This window comes from Bombina bombina, chromosome 1, assembly GCF_027579735.1.
Source record: "Bombina bombina isolate aBomBom1 chromosome 1, aBomBom1.pri, whole genome shotgun sequence".
Lineage (NCBI taxonomy): Eukaryota > Metazoa > Chordata > Amphibia > Anura > Bombinatoridae > Bombina > Bombina bombina.
Window position 1 is genome coordinate 958,001,290 of NC_069499.1, and position 19,151 is coordinate 958,020,440.

The window sequence follows — 19,151 nt, forward strand, 5'->3', positions numbered from 1 at the left end:
TGAAAATTATGCACATACTTTACCGTGTTTACCAGCTGCAGAAAAGACTTCCAGTAGAGAGCCCATCCAGTAGAGTATATCGACGACCCAACAGGAGGAGGGACTGGTCCCTGTTGTAGGCTTGTGACTAACTCCTCACTGCGGGTGATTATACCAATACCCAATACTCCAATCTCCCCTCAGTTCCAATAAGCCTCAAATCCCATGAGGAACCCTCTCAACGAAGAATCGGAAGCTCCTCAATTCTTCACCTTCCTCCTGTGGATGCAAAGATTAGAGTGGAATACCAGAGATGTGGGAGGGATTAAGTGCTCCTAGAGCTTTGGGATCTTCGCCTCCTCCTAGTGGCCAGATTAGAATCCCATGAGTAATGGCTCGTCAACTCTCACCACCTTATGAAAGGAAGAATTTCCATACCGATGAAGCCATATGCATAGTTTTGTCCTTATTTGAAAAGAAATGTAACAAATCAACATGACCCTTAAAGGGAAAGTAAACATGGTTTTTTACATAATTATGCAGTATATGTACTATTAATACATTATATGACCAAAAGTATATGGATACTTCTACTAATTTTTGAATTTAGGTGTTTAAGCCACACCCATTGCTAACAGGTGCATAACTTCCAGCACAAAGCCATGAGATTTCATAGACAAACATTGGCAGTACAATGGGTTGTACTGAAGAGCTCAGTGACTTTAAATGTGGCACTGTTATAGGATGCCAACTTTGCCGAAAGCCAGATTTTGACTTTTTTGTCCTACTAGATCTGCACCAGTCAATTGTGAGTGCTATTATTGTTAAGTGTAGTGTAAGCATCTAGGAGCAACAACAGCCCGACCACAAAATGGTAGACCACATAAACTCACAGCATAGGGCTGGTGAGTGCTGAAATGCAAAACACTGAATAATAATCTATCATATGTTACATGACTAACTACAGAGTTCTAAATTTTGCCTGGAAGTCTATTGGAATGAATATTGCTTTCTGTAAAGTTTGGTGGAGGAGGGATAATGCGCTGTAGAAAAACAGTTTCTACATTTTATCCTGAGTTAAGAAATACCCAATGTTACATGTTTTTTGCTTTTTTTTGTAAGTTATAGGGCAATAAGTACAAGTAGCACTTTGCTATTTCCAAAGATTTTTTTTTTTTCAAAATTAGCGATAGTTACATTGTAACACTGATATCTGTCAGGAATCCCCAAATAACCCTTCACATGTATATATATATATATATATATATATATATATATATATATATATATATATATATATTAGTAGACAACTCAAAGTATTGATCTAGGCCCATTTTGTATATTTCATGCCACCATTTCACTGCCAAATGCGATCAAATAAAAAAATTCGTTAACTTTTTTACAAACTTTTTCACAAACTTTAGGTTTCTCTGAAATTATTTACAAACAGCTTGTGCAATTATGGCACAAATGGTTGTAAATACTTCTCTGGGATCCCCTTTGTTCCGAAATAGCAGATATTTATGGCTTTGGCATTATATTTTGGTAATTAGAAGGCCACTAAATGCTGCTGCGCACCACACTTGTTTTATGCCCAGCAGTGCAGGTGTATTATGCCCAGCAGCGAAGGGGTTAATTAGGTAGCTTGTAGGGTTAATGTTAGCTTTAGTGCAGTGTAGTAGACAACCCCATTTTTCTGCCCACCCTCAATACCCTACCCCCCTCCCAGATCCCTTTCCCAACACTGATTATGCCTTATTCCCCCCTCCCTCTCCCTCCTTCCATAGACTGTCATTATAGTATTTAATAGCGCACGCCCCCACCCCCACATGCTCCCGCCCCCTCGCTCGCTCCTGCACACTCAGGCACAGGATCTGGAACTCCCTCCAGCGATGGGCCACCCACCCGCCTCCCTGCTATGGCTCCCACCCACCAACGATCGGCACCATCGCTGCCCGATGCAGAGAGGGCCTTAGAGTGTCTCTCTCTGCATCAGTGGGTAAAAAAGTCTATTGCAGGATGCCTCAATATCAAGGCATTACTGCAATACTCTGAAAGCGACTGGAAGCGATCACGATCGATTTCAGCGCTTCAAACCTCTGAGGACGTGCCAGGCACGTCCTTGGTCATTAAAGGGACAGGAAACCCAAAATTTTTATTTCATGATTTAGGTAGAACATACAATTTTAAACAACTTTCCAATTTACTTATATTATCAAATTTGCTTTATTCCCTTGGTATCATTTGTTAAAGGAGCAGCAATGCACTACTGGTGTCTAACTGAACACATGGGTGAGCCAATGACAGTTGTTATATATATTTATGCAGCCACCAATCAGCAGCTAGAACCTAGGTTCTTTGCGGCACCTGAGTTTTCCTAGATAAAACTTTCATCAAAGGATAACAAGAGAAGGAAGCAAATTAAATAATAGAAGTACATTGGAAAGTTGTTTAAAATTGTATGTTGTACCTAAATCAGGAAAGAATTTTTTTGGGTTTCATGTCCCTTTAAGGGTCGGTTTTTGTAGGACGTGCCTGCCACGTCCTCGGTTGTTACCCTTTATTAACTAACACATTTATATTAATAAACTTTTTACCTCTCTGGTTACCTTATACCTAAGCCTCTGCAGACTGCCCCCTTATCTCAGTTCTTTTGACAGACTTGAATTTTAGCCAATCAGTGAGCACCGTGTTATCTATATGACACATGAGCTAGCGCTGTCTGTGAAAAACTGTCAAAATGCACAATGAGACAAGAGGCGGCCTTCAACAGTTTAGAAAATCAGTTTATGAGCCTACCTAGGTTTAGCTTTCAACAAAAAATACCAAAAGAACAAAGCAAATTGTTTAAAATGACATGCCCTATCTGAATCATGAACGTTTAATTTTGATTTGACTGTTCCTTAAAATACATTATTATTGAAGTGTTTACTGTCCCTTTAAATTATAGAGAGGAAAATAAAACAGAAAGAAATTTGGTCTTTTCCATTGTATTTCTGTGGTAATTTCCCACTGACATGATATCTCTCTTGTTATCTATTGTTTTCATTTGTGAACAAGTATTAATTAGGTATCAGCAGTAAAGCATGGCACAGGGTGTTTTATTTTATGCTGTAATCATTGTGACACAAAAACACATAGTAGAAGATTAGTATAAATATATAAATGTGGAGCAATAGTTTAACCCTCTTCATCCCCAGCTCTCTCTCCCTCCATGGTTTTTAATGTATCCTCAAGAAGAATGCTCGCTTTGGACCAAGTGGGAAATTAATAAGAAGGACCTGTTGCTGTAGGCAGCCTGAAAACTTTACAAATGTAACACCATGTTTTTATTTCAATTAAAAAATGTTTAAAGGGACATGACACCCAAAACATTTCTTTCATGATTCAGAACATACAATTTTAAAAAACTTTCCAATTTTCTTTGTTTTCTTGCTATCCTTAGCTGAAAAGCAGGAAGATAAGGAGTGTGCATGTGTTTGTAGTACTACAGTATATGACAGCAGTTTTGCAACAATGTTATCCACTAGATGGCAGCACTATTTCCTGTCATGTAGTGCACCAGACATGTGCACGCTAATTATCTAGATATCTCTTCAAAAAAGAATAACAAACAAAACAAATTTAATAATAGAAGTAAATTCTTTTATTTTTTTCCATTTTATTCTCTATCTGAATCATAAAAGAAAAATGTTGTGTTTTATGACCCTTCAAGTATATTTTTATTTATTTATCATAACTTAACCTTTTGCTGCCGTTATGCCGTTGTATTCCGTCACAACGGCGTTGGGCTTTAAAGCCGTTATGACGGAATACAACGTCATAGCCAACGGCTGTCCTGAAGCCTACTGCGCTTGCAGGATATGATCGCGGTCTGGAGGGCGTTCCTAGCGTCATAGGGACACCCCCCAGACCCGATGTAGACTTTATATACCAGTCACGAAAGGGTTAACGGAAAAGTCCAAACACAAGAGAACACACCTTCTTAGCGCTCTGTTGCTGTGTAGGGGGATGCACTGTTACTAATGCACAGTGAGCAGACAGGTGCAAGGAAGCCACGCCCCTTCATAAGCATAAACAGCATCTATAGCGAATCCCATGCATCCAAACTCAAATCTTAAAAATAGAAAAAATGTATTGAAAATATTAAAAAGAGGCTAATGCAAAAAATAACACACAAGGAGATACAATGTGTTTCATGTGGAGCCTAAATGAGTCACTCTTGTAAAACATTATTTATTCCCTATTAATGAATCCAGGCTTGACTCATGTAACAAAGTTTACCCTTTACATGGTATAGGACAAGTACAGATGTATACATTTTTATACATAACAGTATGTATAGAAATATATGCAACACAATCAAATAGCTTGAATCTGTACTATATTAGAATCCACTTCATGCTAATTTTTAAATAACTAGCCACATGGGTAAATACTGTATTTTAGGGTTTTCAATGTCCCTACTATGTACTGATAATTTAGACCTAAGTGTTCTTTTAGCACCCCCTACAGGTCAAAAGATATATCACATGTGTGCTTACACAACTCAGAGGATATTGAATATTAAAAACACCTAGGCCTAGATTTGGAGTTTGGAGGTAGCTGTGAAAACCAGCGTTAGAGGCTCCTAACGCTGGTTTTAGGCTACCGCCGGTATTTGGAGTCATTCAAAAAAGCGTCTAACGCTCACTTTTCAGCCGCGACTTTTCCATACCGCAGATCCCCTTACGTCAATTGCGTATCCAATCTTTTCAATGGGATCTTTCTAACTCCGGTATTTAGAGTCGTGGCTGAAGTGAGCGTTAGAATTCTAACGACAAAACTCCAACCGCAGAAAAAAGTCAGTAGTTAAGAGCTTTCTGGGCTAACGCCGGTTCATAAAGCTCTTAACTACTGTACTCTAAAGTACACTAACACCCATAAACTATCTATGTACCCCTAAATCGAGCCCCCCCCCACATCGCTGCCACTCGATTACATTTTTTAACCCCTAATCTGCCGACCGCCACCTACGTTATACTTATGTACCCCTAATCTGCTGCTCCTAACACCGCCGACCCCTATATTATATTTATTAACCCCTAACCTGCCCCCCACAACGTCGCCGCCAGCTACCTACAATAATTAACCCCTAATCTGCCGACCGCCACATACGTTATACTTATGTACCCCTAATCTGCTGCCCCTAACACCGCCGACCCCTATATTATATTTATTAACCCCTAATCTGCCCCCCTCAACGTCGCCTCCACCTGCCTACACTTATTAACCCCTAATCTGCCGAGTGGACCGCACCGCTACTATAATAAAGTTATTAACCCCTAATCCGCCTCACTCCCGCCTCAATAACCCTATAATAAATAGTATTAACCCCTAATCTGCCCTCCCTAACATTGCCGACACCTAACTTCAATTATTAACCCCTAATCTGCCGACTGGAGCTCACCGCTATTCTAATAAATGTATTAACCCCTAAAGCTAAGTCTAACCCTAACACTAACACCCCCCTAAATTAAATATAATTTTAATCTAACAAAATTAATGAACTCTTCTTAAATAAATTATTCCTATTTAAAGCTAAATACTTACCTGTAAAATAAATCCTAATATAGCTACAATATAAATTATAATTATATTATAGCTATTTTAGGATTAATATTTATTTTACAGGTAACTTTGTATTTATTTTAACCAGGTACAATAGCTATTAAATAGTTAAGAACTATTTAATAGCTAAAATAGTTAAAATAATTACAAATTTACCTGTAAAATAAATCCTAACCTAAGTTACAAATAAACCTAACACTACACTATCAATAAATAAATAAATTAAATAAAATACCTATAATTATCTACAATTAAACCTAACACTACACTATCAATAAATAAATTAAATACAATTCCTACAAATAAATACAATGAAATAAACTAACTAAAGTACAAAAAATAAAAAAGAACTAAGTTACAAAAAATAAAAAAATATTTACAAACATTAGAAAAATATTACAACAATTTTAAACTAGTTACACCTACTCTAAGCCCCCTAATAAAATAACAAAGCCCCCCAAAATAAAAAAATGCCCTACCCTATTCTAAATTACTAAAGTTCAAAGCTCTTTTACCTTACCAGCCCTGAACAGGGCCCTTTGCGGGGCATGCCCCAAGAAATTCAGCTCTTTTGCCTGTAAAAAAAAAACATACAATACCCCCCCCCAACATTACAACCCACCACCCACATACCCCTAATCTAACCCAAACCCCCCTTAAATAAACCTAACACTAAGCCCCTGAAGATCTTCCTACCTTATCTTCACCATACCAGGTTCACCGATCGATCCAGAAGAGCTCCTCCGATGTCCTGATCCAAGCCCAAGCGGGGGGCTGAAGAGGTCCATGATCCGGCTGAAGTCATCATCCAAGCGGGAGCTGAAGAGGTCCATGATCCGGCTGAAGTCTTCATCCAAGCGGGAGCTGAAGAGGTCCATGATCCGGATGCAGTCTTCTATCAACTGCATCTTCAATCTTCTTTCTTCGGGAGCCATCATCTTCCATCCGACGCGGAACATCCTCTTGGATTGGATCAGCCAATCGGATTGAACTTGATTCTGATTGGCTGATTCCATCAGCCAATCAGAATATTCCTACCTTAATTCCGATTGGCTGATAGAATCCTATCAGCCAATCGGAATTCGAGGGACTCCATCTTGGATGACGTCATTTAAAGGAACCGTCATTCGGCGAGTAGGCATCGGGAGAAGAGGATGTTCCGCGTCGGATGGAAGATGATGGCTCCCGAAGAAAGAAGATTGAAGATGCCGTTGATAGAAGACTTCATCCGGATCATGGACCTCTTCAGCTCCCTCTTGGATGAAGACTTCAGCTGGATCATGGACCTCTTCAGCTCCCGCTTGGATGATGACTTCAGCCGTATCATGGACCTCTTCAGTCCCCCGCTTGGGCTTGGATCAGGACATCGGAGGAGCTCTTCTGGATCGATCGGTGAACCTGGTATGGTGAAGATAAGGTAGGAAGATCTTCAGGGGCTTAGTGTTAGGTTTATTTAAGGGGGGTTTGGGTTAGATTAGGGGTATGTGGGTGGTGGGTTGTAATGTTGGGGGGGTATTGTATGTTTTTTTTTACAGGCAAAAGAGCTGAATTTCTTGGGGCATGCCCCGCAAAGGGCCCTGTTCAGGGCTGGTAAGGTAAAAGAGCTTTGAACTTTAGTAATTTAGTATAGGGTAGGGCATTTTTTTATTTTGGGGGGCTTTGTTATTTTATTAGGGGGCTTAGAGTAGGTGTAATTAGTTTAAAATTGTTGTAATATTTTTCTAATGTTTGTAAATATTTTTTTATTTTTTGTAACTTAGTTCTTTTTTATTTTTTGTACTTTAGTTAGTTTATTTCATTGTATTTATTTGTAGGAATTGTATTTAATTTATTTATTGATAGTGTAGTGTTAGGTTTAATTGTAGATAATTATAGGTATTTTATTTAATTTATTTATTGATAGTGTAGTGTTAGGTTTAATTGTAACTTAGGTTAGGATTTATTTTACAGGTAAATTTGTAATTATTTTAACTATTTTAGCTATTAAATAGTTCTTAACTATTTTATAGCTATTGTACCTGGTTAAAATAAATACAAAGTTACCTGTAAAATAAATATTAATCCTAAAATAGCAATAATATAATTATAATTTATATTGTAGCTATATTAGGATTTATTTTACAGGTAAGTATTTAGCTTTAAATAGGAATAATTTATTTAAGAAGAGTTCATTAATTTCGTTAGATTAAAATTATATTTAATTTAGGGGGGTGTTAGTGTTAGGGTTAGACTTAGCTTTAGGGGTTAATACATTTATTAGAATAGCGGTGAGCTCCAGTCGGCATATTAGGGGTTAATAATTGAAGTTAGGTGTCGGCGATGTTAGGGAGGGCAGATTAGGGGTTAATACTATTTATTATAGGGTTAGTGAGGCGGATTAGGGGTTAATAACTTTATAATAATAGCGGTGCGGTCCGCTCGGCAGATTAGGGGTTAATAAGTATAGGCAGGTGGAGGCGACGTTGTGGGGGGCAGATTAGGGGTTAATAAATATCATATAGGGGTCGGCGGTGTTAGGGGCAGCAGATTAGGGGTACATAGGGATAATATAAGTAGCGGCGGTTTACGGAGCGGCAGATTAGGGGTTAAAAATAATATACAGGGGTCAGCGATAGCGGGGGCAGCAGAATAGGGGTTAATAAGTGTAAGGTTAGGGGTGTTTAGACTCGGGGTACATGTTAGGTGCAGACGTAGGAAGTGTTTCCCCATAGCAAACAATGGGGCTGCGTTAGGAGCTGAACGCGGCTTTTTTGCAGGTGTTAGTTTTTTTTTCAGCTCAAACAGCCCCATTGTTTCCTATGGGGGAATCGTGCATGAGCACGTTTTTGAAGCTGGCCGCTTCCGTAAGCAACTCTGGTATCGAGAGTTGCAGTGGCGTTAAATATGCTGTACGCTCCTTTTTTGGAGCCTAACGCAGCCATTCTGTGGACTCTCAATACCAGAGTTATTTTAAAGGTGCGGCCAGAAAAAAGGCAGCGTTAGCTACGCGGGTCGTTACCGACAAAACTCTAAATCTAGCCGCTAGAGACTCCATATTTATAAAATCATTTTCTTCTTGATAACAATGGGGACTGACTTTCCCATGGTCTTTTCTCTCTTTGAAATAACCTGAACCCCACTCTCCACAATTTCCTTTAATATAGGATAGTTATTCAATATGAGAAAGACACAGAATCAATTGCAAATGTTATGATACTCTGTATGTTGTAACAAACCTAAGTTTACACCTAAGACAACTACTTTGTCTCATCCTCCTATTTTTGTTATGTTGTAATAAATTGCCTGTAGGGATGTTATCAACTTGCATTTTCACACGTTCCAGTAGCTTCCAATCACCCAAATTTTTTCTTTCATGATTCAGATAGAGCATGCAATTTTAAGCAACTTTCTAATTTACTCCTATTATAATTTTTTTAATTCTCTTGCTATCTTTATTTGAAAAAGAAGGCATCTAAGCTAAGGAGCCAGACATTTTTTGGTTCAGTAACCTGGACAGCACTTGTTTATTGGTGCTGTCCAATCAGCAAGGACAACCCAGGTTGTGAACCAAAATGGGCCTCCTTCTAAACTTACATTCTTGCTTTTCAAATAAAGATAGCAAGAGGATGAAGAAAAATTGCTAATAGGAGTAAATTAGAAAGTTGCTTAAAATTGCATGCTCTATCTGAATCATGAAAGAAAAAAATGTGGGCTCAGTGTCCCTTTAATAGATCAGAACATATCCTTTTGGTTGTAAGTAACTGCATCTTTGGAATAGCATTCAGGACATGAGTGTGATGACAAGAGGAACATTTAAGAATGGTATTACGAGCTGTAGGCTTATGGTATAAATGTGTGGTAATGTTACCCAGCTTCAAATCTATCTTTAACTAAATATCAAGAAAATGAATAGATAGTAGTACTTGTTTGCCAGAAAATTTCAGGTTAATTTTGTTATAATTTAAATAACACGAAAAGTTATCTACAGATTGTCTACAGATTGACTGTCTCCATCCCACACAAAAAAAGTGGTCATTTATTTAGCATCCAAAAAACCCTATAGGAATTACTAAGTTGGTAAATGTGACACAACTCCCACCAACTTATGTACAGGTTGGCGTATGTTAATTTAGTGTTGAAATCTTTGCACCCAAGGTGTCCAGGTCTTTCGCGGTAATGGTTGATGATTTTTAACTGGATGTACCATTATGAAGAGAATAGTAACATTTGTTAATATTTATAACACAACATATTTATTAATAATAATAAAATAATGTAGATATTTATACCTATACATACTTTAATGTCCAATCTTTAAACATCCGTTTACTGTACAACTACACCACAATTCTGTAGGGACAACTGAACAGCTTTAAATTCTTTCATTTTAAACAAAACTTTTGTGATGCGCACCAGCAGAAAGCTGAGTTTGGGCGGGTCTGTTTGCTTCTGTTTGTCTACTGAAAGAGTGGCTTCTTTCGACTTATGAGCATGCTTTCCAGCGGAAAAAAAGGACAAGTTTGCCAAGGAGCAATTTAAACTGGAGCAGTCTGGGGGTAAAGTGTTACTGTTAGCCTGTGTGAAAGAGGTCAAGACATTGCCCAGCGAGCTGTCTAGAATTTGTTGTGCCCTTTTCAGTAGTCCCCTTGTTCAGGCTGTCCATGCCCTAGTAGGCTTTGCCACAGAGCTCCAGTTCCTGTGTAGGGCAGCAATCCTGCAGCCAGAGGGCAAAGCAGTGCAGACAGCCATCCTTTGGGGAGCTATGAGCGTGGTGTGTTCTTGTGTCCACACCCAATGCCTCAGGGATATTGCCAAGCACTCTGACAGCAGCAGTAAGATGGCAGACTACAGGGACAGGTTAAGGGTTTTGGCCTGTGCTGTCTCTGATGGAGGCAACTTGCTATCACAAGCACCAAGAGAGAGGTAATCTCCTAGAACTCTGCTGCCAGTAAATTCCAATTTTGTGTCACTGTCTATAACAATAATCTGTTGGTGCCGGTGGCAGGAGGGGAACAGAAGACAGGTGGTAGGTGTGCGGCCCAACAGGAGAGGGGGGAGGGTAGGGTTATAACCCGTTCATCCATGACATTGTTTTATACAATCGTTTCATAGATTATATGATATATTTATTATCTTAGTGACAACAATGTCCAATTGTGATTTACTGGTGAAACAAACCTTGATACAGTCAAGTTTTTGGATCTCACACTTGAGAGTTTGACAGATACAGGTGATATTATAGCTAGCACATATTGAAAACCCACAGCAGACAACACAATTCTACATGCTAAATCAGCACATCCACACCACCTTTTGAATTCCATACCTAAGAGTCAATTCCTTAGAATAAGGAGAAACACCAACTGTGATCATATTTACAACACACAATCTGAGAAATTGAAAACAAGACTCCTAAATAGGGGGTATAATCAAAAACTACTCTGCTCTGCCCAGGAAGAAGCGAAAGTTTGCCACAAGTCCAATGAGAAACCTAAAAATTTGTTCTCAGAATGAGCCATTATTTTTAGCACTCCATACCCATTGCAGTACCACAAAGTTGTCAATTTTTTTAAGAAACACGTTAAACTGTTAAATAATGACAACACTCTAGCGCCATTTGCCAATAAATCTAAATTTATCTCTAGAAAACCTTTAACTCTGGGTTCAAAACTCTCCCCAAGTATGATTCGGACCAATAAAACCACTACAACTACTTGGCTAAACCACAAGGGAAATTTGAAATGCAACAACTACAACTACAAAAGCACTCTGCCTCAGTAGCAAGATGGCAGACTACAAGGATGGGTTAAGGGTTTTGGCCTGTGCCATCTCTGATGGATGCAACTTGCTGTCACAAGCACCAAGAGATTACCTATCTCCTAGAACTCTGCTGCCAGTAAATTCCCATTTTGTGTCACTGTCTATAACAATAATCTGTTGGTGCCAGTGGGAGGTGGGGAACAGAAGACAGGAGGTAGGTGTGCGGCCCAACAGGAGAGGGGGGAGGGTAGGGTCACACCCTACACTACAGAACGGAACATTAAAGGGAGAGGAAGGGATGGGACACTACAACATAACGATCATAGGGAGGGTGGAAGGGGGATCGGGTGAAGGAGGACCCCTATACTACAGAAAAAATATTAATAAATAAAGTAAAAAATAAACATAAGCTGGGTACAGGCAGACAGCTGCCAGTACCTAAGATATCTGCTACTAGTGGAAGGTTTGTGGGTCAAAGAGCTGTTTGGGAGGGATCGGGGAGGTGGGAGGGTTGAGTAGGGATTCCTACACTGCAGAAAAAAAGAATAAAAAAAAAAAAGGCAAAAAAACCTAAACGGCATACTGGCAGATTGTTTGCCTGTACCTATGATGATGGAGAGGAGAGAACTGTTTGGGGGGGGGGGGATCAGGGAGGTGGGAGAGTAATTCCTACACTACAGTACTATTACCCTTACCAGTTAAGTAAATAACCCCTTCACTGACGAAGTGATGGGAGTTTCAGAAGTGTGGTGCGCAGCTGCTGCAATAAGTGGCCTTCTAGTGACCAAAAAGCAATGGCAAAGCCATGCATGTCTGCTATTTCTGAACAAAACTTTTACAACCATTTATGTTTTGTCTGTACAAGCGGTACATAAATAATTTCAGTGAGAAACCTAAAGTTTGTGAAAAAGTTAATTATTTTTTTTATATGATCGCATTCGGTGGCAAAATTGTGGTAACAGTGAACACCTTGCAAGAAACAAAAGTGCTTTATTTCTGTACTACACAATTGAGCCTCTTTAATATATATTATAACCCACCAAAAATGCCTGTATGGGGCCCTATTACAGGTGGCTACCCTTGATGACAATTTAGTCAGGAGATTAAATAAAAGCAGTGGTCACCTGGCCATTTTCAATATTATTTACTAAAATCTAAGCAACAATATACATGCTTTTTATAGTTTTTGCCTCAGCTATCTCACATGCAGTGAATTATAAATATAAAAATGGTATATTGTGAATCTGCTGGGCTATATATTCATATGTACATGCAGCTGGGGTATGTTAGGGAAGGTTGCGACCCAGCTGTTGACAAAACAGGTTTGTGAATTTATATATATGGCTCAAAATTTCAAGCCCTAAGCTACTAGCCAGCTCAAAATGTTACTTGCCACTTTTGATCTCACCCATACCACACCGACTAACCCACCCCCTTCTTTAACCAATGTGAAACATCTTATTATGAAGTGTTATTTTTTTTTTTTTAAATATTGTTTGTTTTATACCATAAATTAAATAATGCTACATACAATAATAAATTAACAAAAATAAGTGCATCTCAGTTTACAACATCAACTAAGGTTCTGGGAAAGACAACAGATGGACAGAGAAATGTTGTTGAACTGAGAGAGCGCAGAGAGTGTTGACATTATTGTGAGGTCATAGAAGACCTGGAAAATTTGTTTTATAATTATTATCTCTCATCTATCTTTCTCTTTTTACCCCCTCCCTTCTCTCTCAGGCCATATCTATTCTTTTCACTCTTTCTCTCTCCTCTCTCATATTTCTTCACTCTCTCTCCACTCTTTCTTAATACTATCTTTTTCTCAAATATCACTTTTCCTCTCCAATCTCTCTCTGCCCCTGTTTACCTTCATTCACACACACACAGGTACATATTCCCAAATCCAAAATTATTCTAAAATCCAAACTTTTTAATTAATATTTAAAATAAAAAAAAAAGATAAAAAATTACTATTTTCCCTGCCTGTCACAAAAGTCACAAAAATCTTAAAAATGATATATTTAGTTGCATGTATAAGGTGTAATATAACATGTAAACATTACCTAAATTATACACACAAAGATAGGGCAGGCACACAAAAAATGCTAGTGATCCTTTATAAACTAATACTATACATATAATCAAATGAATTCTAAAAGAGGGAGCCATCAAGGGGATCAGTTCAAAAGGAACATTTCATACTCTGTCATAAAAATGAAACAAAAGAAAATTTGCAAATTATGATCCTTGTTAAGACCCTTAGGATAAAGAGCATTACGTTTATGTATCCACATTACTTATTTTCTTAACAATATTTTGCTCCTTTCAAAAGCAGGACCTCCCCTATGGACACAATCCAAAACAAGAAAACGTAGTTGATTGACTTGATGTCCCTTCTCTCAAAAATGAGCTGGAACAGGCAAATGTCTCATTTTGGGGTTACGAATCGTCGACTTATGTTGTGTAATGCGATCTTTATATAAATATAAAACTCTGCTCAGGACAATAAAGGTTTGACTACAGGTATATGGTAATACCAGTGCTAGGGTCTTAATATAAGGTAATGTGGAAAGAGAGAGACACAGAAACCCCACGACAGCAGTCTAGTCTAATTAAACCTGATTTTAATCACATAGGGATTTACCCCTAATAACAGTGACTACAGGCACTATCTTTATGATAAGTACAATGTGTACAGTAAATTATATTTACAGACAGAATTTGTATGACAGTACTAAAATACATAAAGAACATCAAAACATCAGATAAAGTGTAAGAAAGGCAGACAAGCTGATAGTTTAGTACCATAATGCAGATATAAAGGATAAGGTCCACTAGGGACAATAACACTTATCCACAATGTCCAAGGAAGTCCAGTGAATACGCTTGTCCAAAGATAAGTGGCCAAAGTCCTTTAAAGTTGAACCATATGAAATAGTTTGTCCGACTTGATTAAAGAAGGTCCTTCCAACACCGAAAAAAACAAGCTTGTGAGTTGTTATAATGTCCTCTTCTACCAAGGACCGGAGTCTAACAGAATCACTGAACTAGTACCCACTTGTGTAAGTTGTATAGAGAGGAGTTTGCAAATCTCTTACGCAGTCGGTAGCCGAGACACCTCAGTCAATCCTAGCCACGGAGAAATCGGGAAGTCTTGCCCGATGCCTGCTCCTTCAAATACTACACACAAAATGTGGTACGTTATCTTAGCCAATGAAAAGAAGACACGTGCATCCCTTCGGCTCCCTTCAGCTCTATGGAGGTAGTGAGATAAGTCCATATAGAGAATCTTATCTGATGCTGGTGTCCTCAAAAGTGGGAAAAGCCAATGTACGTTTCACCAAAGATTGGCTTATCCAACTTATACTTGACACATCCTCTTATAAGAGAAATAAGTGTGTAACATCCTCCGGAAACTGTAGCCAGTGAATATAGGTTCCCCTCAAAGCTAAGGAAAAACAAAACTATGTACAAATAACATTGTTGCAAAATTCGTTATATGGATTATATACTTAAAAACCTTTTGCAATATTTATAACAGTCAAACAAATGCAAACAGCGGTGTCATGGCTATTAGATATAAATGTTAATATACACCTATATTATATTGAAATGAAATGTAGCAGAAAGAAACATATGAGATAGTAAATAGTATCAGTACTAATTTAAAAATGAAGATTTTTAAAGATTGTTAGAGGAAGTGACCGAGATTGATTTACTCATTAAGGCCATTAGGGAATAGAGTATCTAAATTAAAAATCCATCTACTCTCATGTTGAAGGAGTATTCTATCAAGGTTACCCCCCCTAATGCCTAGACATGCTCACTCAATCCCAATCATCTTGAAATCTTGTGTAGAAGAATTATGATAGAGTTTGAAGTGTCTCGCTATGCTAGAGGTTTTTTCCTCATTTTCAATATCTCTGAGATGTTCAAGGACCCTATCACGAAGAGCTCTCATAGTTTTACCTATGTAATAAAGGGAACAACTACATTTAGCTAGATACACTAAACCCTCAGTTCTACACGTAATTTTACTCCTTATTTTGTACACTTTTACTGCTCTGTCAGAAAAAAATCTAATTTTGTCAATATGGTTACAGGCCTTACATTGTTTACATGGATAGCAGCCTGGTTCCACATTGACTCTTTGAAACCAATTCTGGGGGTCTGACAGAGTGGCTGTGAACTAGACTATCACGTGCGTGCTGTCATGTGCGGCTGGGCTGTCAAAATGGAACTTAATTTGCCGTTCGTATGTAGAATATGCCAGTATGGCCAATACGTATGTCTTCTCAACCTTCATTGTACTGTGTAATATATCTCACTATAGACTGTTTGTTTCCCTGTTTATGTGTCTTGTTAGATGTAAGTTTAAAGAGACTGTCCTTTTGAGACCTATCACTTATGCATTGGTAGGCATTACTGTTCAGTTTCTTTGGGTAGCCTCGATCTTTAAATCTCTGTGTCAGATTTTGTGACTCGTTGAGAAAGTTAAAGTCAGTTGTGCTGTTTCTGCATGCTCAAAAAAATTGTGAGACTGGGATCCCTTTGATTTGATGTTTAGGGTAGAAACTTTCCGCTCTCAACAAGCTATTAGTTGAGGTTGGTTTTCGGTAGATTTTTGTCCTCAGTCCCCCTTTATCTTTAGTTATAGATAGATCCAAAAAGTTAATCTATCATCAAAAGTCAAGATAAACTTCAAATTGAATGCCTCATTGACCAAAGTTTTGACAAACTCATACAGATGACGAGATGAGTCCCGCCACAGCAGGAACACATCATCTATGTAGCAAAGCCATACAGATATATGTGTAGCTGTTGTGGCGGAGTCCAGGACATATATATGTTCCCAGAAGCCCAGATAGAGGCAAGCATACGAGGGGGCAAATTTCGCCCCCATAGCTGTACCCCTAATCTGGAGGAAATATCTGTCATCAAAAACAAAAAAAATATTTGTTAGAGCAAATTCAAGGAGATCACAAACAAAATCCGTTTGTTGCTGAAAAGATGTACCTCTTTGTTGTAAGTAATACCTAATAGCTTGTGTCCCTTTTGCATGAGGGATTCTCGAATATAAGGATTCCACATCAATTGTTGCCAGAATAGTATCTTCCTCAATAGTCAAACCACTGATATTTTTAAGTAGATCCAGCGTGTCTTGTACAAATGAGGTAAGATATGTGACAAATGGTTTCAAAAAGTGATCAATACACTCTCCTATACCCTCCAAAGGACCATCAATACCAGCTATAATAGGTCTTTCACCCCTCCTTATGGACCTTTGGTATGGTATAGAAAGTAGGTATTTTAGGAAAGATAGGTAAAAGAAATTCATATTCATTTTTGGATATAATTCGGTTCATACATGCCTTATCAAGTATCTTTTTTAGGTTACACATTATCCAATCCAGGGGATCAGATTCTAATCGTTCATACTGTGTTGTGTCTTTTAATTGTCTATAACATTGTTCCATATATCTTGAAGTGTCCTGGACCACAATGTTGCCTCCCTTATTGGACGGCTTGATCACTATATACTTGTTATTACCAAGTTCAATTAAGGCTTTGCTTTCCCCTTTTGTCAAGTTGTCCGAAAGGGGGCCCTCATTGTTTAGACATTTTATTTCAGATTCAAAAGCGATCTTTAATCTGTTCCAGAGGTCTCCCCCACATAAATCAACCCATATGGGCATTTCAGCGCATACACAACATAAGAAGAATAACACGTAAAGTACCCCTTAATTGGAAATTTCCTTCCAGTAAAAGGATGACTAATACTATCTTCCCTGATAATACTATTGCAATTTAGGCAAGGGAATGTACAATTTTCTCTAGGTCTCTGCATAGTCTGCTTGATTCCATGGGCAATTAGTCTGGCCTTCACCAGTTGTCTAACTAGAGTATTGCCTTTATGAAATGTTGAATAAGGAGAATGTTGAAATTCCACAATCTCGGGCATCGAATCCCTCAGCATAAACCAATTTTTACAAATAATTTTATGAAGGTTTACACTAGTGGCATTATAGTCAGACACAACAGACAACCTGCGAGTCTGATCCTGACCCTTGTTCACCCTTTTTGGGTACAAGTCAATAGTGGCCAAATCCTCTTCTGAATACCTCCTTTCTTTGAACCTTTTGCACATCTTATTTAAGCGCAACTGTTGGGTTGAGCGATTGGACTCTATTCTACTGACCCTAAGGAGCTGAGATTTAGGAACGCTTTTGAACACCATAGGAGGGAGATGGCTTTGTCTCAACATAAGAGTAATCCTATCCGTGGGTTTCCTGAAAATGTCAGTATCAAAATGATCCCCAGTTAGTGTAAAAAAAATCAACACTTTCATCATGATATATAGTAGTGAATTGTAAAGCCGGGACTTTATTCTGTATTCTTAAATAAAAAGCTTCAATGGATTCAACGTCACCCCTCCAAATGATAAACAAATCATCTATATATCTCCACCATGCCAAACATTTATGGTACCATATGCTCCTCTACTCCATCCATAAATAGGCAGGCATAAGCAGAGGCGATATTAGAACACATTGAAGTGCCTCGTAGCTGGAGAAAGAATCTACTATCAAAGGAAAAGTATTTATGGGTAAGAACTAACTCCAATAACTCCATGAAAAAAATTAATTTAAATATCAGAATACTATTTATATATATATATATATATATATATATATATATATATATCAAATATAATAAGTATCTATCGCTATACAAAGCAACAAAATACCAAACTGCGCTCTCTAAGAACTTAGTAGTTCACAGGTTAAAAAAGAAAAAAGTTCAACATATAATATTGTTAAAAAATAAAAATAAATAAAATTCTTTTCAATGTTGCACAAACAATTCTTATGTAGATAAATGAATAATATTATAAATGATATATATGCATAAGTAAGAGGATAAATGTTAATCCCACACAATGTTGAGAAATCTATGTAAGTGCTGGCTGCTGTATCCACAAAATGATCCGTTATCCCACGGACTGGAGAGAAATCTATAGGCAAAGACAAAAAAGAAAAGCGCACAAATGCACCTACATAGTGCAAATCAATTTTAATAATCATAAAACACACATAAGTATTCAATAAAAAGTGAGCCCTCGCAGGGTGTCTACTCACAAGAACTGCCCTCAAACAAATGAGGTATGTACAGGCTCTTAAGTCAAATCCTCACTGGCAATGATAGTGTTAACCGGTCTCACGTCCCTTCAAGTGGATCAATCTTTGAGTTCCCGGTAAATGTCAGAAGGATCCACCACACAGAAGTTCTTACTGCACAAAAGCAGAGTCCCAGTGTTCAAAATATAACCGCTGCAGATGCGGTTGATTAATGTTTAAAAATACCGCTCACTCAGAGCCACAAGATCAGCTGTATGCCAATCGTTTGACGCAATACTTTATTCTGTATTCTTAAATAAAAAGCTTCAGTGGATTCAACGTCGCCCCTCCAAATGATAAACAAATCAAATCATCTATATATCTCCACCATGCCAAACATTTATGGTAACAGTTGCCCTCTATCTCCTCACTAATATCATTCTCACCTCTGCAGTCCCCACCTCCTGTTTCCAATCCTCCTACCCATCTAGATTGTTCCCACGGGAATAGGGCCCTCAATTCCCGCTGTATTTGTCTGTAAAATTTTGTGTCTTATCGTATTGTTTCTCCACTGTACTGTTATCCTTGTACCCATGGTCAGCGCTGCGGAATCTGTCTGCGCTTTATAAATAAAGAATAATAATAAAGAATAATAATAATACTCAGGATCATATATACCATATGCTCCTCTACTCCATC